This window comes from Nestor notabilis, unplaced genomic scaffold, assembly GCF_000696875.1.
Source record: "Nestor notabilis isolate BGI_N333 unplaced genomic scaffold, ASM69687v1 scaffold25855, whole genome shotgun sequence".
Lineage (NCBI taxonomy): Eukaryota > Metazoa > Chordata > Aves > Psittaciformes > Psittacidae > Nestor > Nestor notabilis.
The window spans coordinates 12799-14931 of NW_009929232.1; positions in this window are offsets into that span (position 1 = coordinate 12799).

The window sequence follows — 2133 nt, forward strand, 5'->3', positions numbered from 1 at the left end:
TTCAGGTGAGGGTGATTATGGGCTCATGTCTCATGTGCTGACTAGTCATTATCCTCTGGGAGCTGGTATGTGGGCCAGGAATGTTGGGATCCTTATAAAGGTTGCTCCAGAAGGGATCCATGTAAACCAGAGGGACGGTGGAGGGGATCCCTTTGGTGGGCTCAGTTTGCTGCGATGACCTCTGGCTTGGGTTTGGTTGGGATGGGGTTTATTTTTATGCTATTTAAAAAACCAACAACCAAACAACCCACACACACACAATAAAACCAACCCCCAAAGATCCCCAAACCAACTCTGCTTTCTGAATTGCAGGAGGCGATGCTATCCAGGGCTTGTAGCAGTGGGAAGCTCAGAGCTGTCCCTGTCCCCCAGCATGCCTGGGGCTGTCACCCCGAGTCTGTCCCTTCCCTCCGTGTCCGCAGCAGGCAGGGAGCAGGGATGGTGCTGAGTGCTGCGGTCACTGCAAAGGAATGTGGGCAATGAAGCACATGCATTGCTGGGCTGTAACTCCGGGATCGTGCTCTGCTGTTCCCGTGCACCGGGTGGGAGGGGATTCCTGTAAAAACTATGTGAACAGTAAACATGGGAGAAGTGGCAAAGGCAGCGAGGGGACGTTTGTGCAGAGCTCTCCTCTTCTGAAGGTGATCATGGCAAAGTCACAGGATGGTTTTGTTTGGGAACTGCAGGTAAGGAATTGGTAACAAAGCGCAGCTACATGGGTGCGCAGCAGGAGGCTTTAGAGATGCCAGTGTGGGTCCGTGTGCTTTTGTGAACTTCTGTTTGTGAAAGGTGCTAAAGCTTAAATTAGAATTAAAACTAAATTTAAAATGAAGTGTAAAACTGACCCGAAAAGTTAGTTCCTTTTATCACAGAACCACAGACTGGTTTGGGTTGGAAGGAACCCTAAAGCCCATCCGGTTCCAACCCTCTGATGCCCTTACCTGTGTCCACCTGGGTTTTTATTTTGTTTAATAACCTCTATGCACCTTTTGCATGTTTGGGTTGTGGCAGCAACACCGATGACTTTACAAATACCTTGTGGAGTAGGACAAATGAATTCACTAAAATCAGCATGTAGCAAGTCTTGGTTTAGGTGATCTGTGTAGTTGTGGGTTTATGGTTTGGTATTTCTAAGTTCTTTTTGTTTCTTAAAAAAAATACAACCCCAAACCACAAGCAAAACAAAACCCAAAATAAGTCTTATTCATAGAGAACCATTAAGGCATTTTGATTTACAACTAAGTGCATGTTAAATCTCAAATCCTTTTGCTAGGCCAGAGAAGTTACACACCCCCACCCATTTCCCTGTGAGCCATTAGACAGGTTTAGCACATACACACACAAATTACTTCTGTGCAGGTTACTTGGTTTGAATGATCTGACGTGATTTAATGATTGATACCAATATTCTACAAAAAGGTATGAGATCCATGTTTAAAATGAGAAGAAAATCTTAAATTCTGTTGGCTGTGGAAGAGACGTGACTGCGTGTCGGGGTGTATGTATGTCATATTATATGTGTTATAATACACACTTAACTGCTCCTGGTTGTCATGTCTTTCAAGCTGTTGATCCTCGCCGATCTTGTCCTCTCACACCCAACAAGCACTCACGCATCAGAGGAGAGGACAGGTTTTCACAGGTTTTGGCACCCTGGAGGTGTGCTGACAGGTTCACTCTTCCCGAGCAAGGCCTGGCTTGCGGAGTCCCTGCCCTGGGCTGGCTTTGCCCCTACATGTGCAGGCAGCAGCTGCGCCGTGGGTGCCCTGGCACGGGGGGGTCCCGCACATGGCTGGGGACACCCAGACCGTCCCCTCTGCCCTGCGCCTTGTCTGCCCATCGTGGGGTCTGTTTTGACCTGATTTTCTCTAGGACTCTACGAAGACTGAGATTAAAGGTTTTTAAATGAGAATTTAGTCTACTGCTGTAAGTCAGAGAAGGGTTTCTTAGATTTGAGTGTAGATGTGAGCTAGGTTTAGAAGAACCCAACAGAACACCAAGTAAGTGGAATTTATAATTAAAAGCCTATTTACATTTAAACACTTATTTTAAATGCTCTGTCTTTCTCTCTGCTTTCTGCAGAGATACAAAGCAGAGGCTGGGCTGAAAACAAAGCTGGTTTTCTCAGCTGAC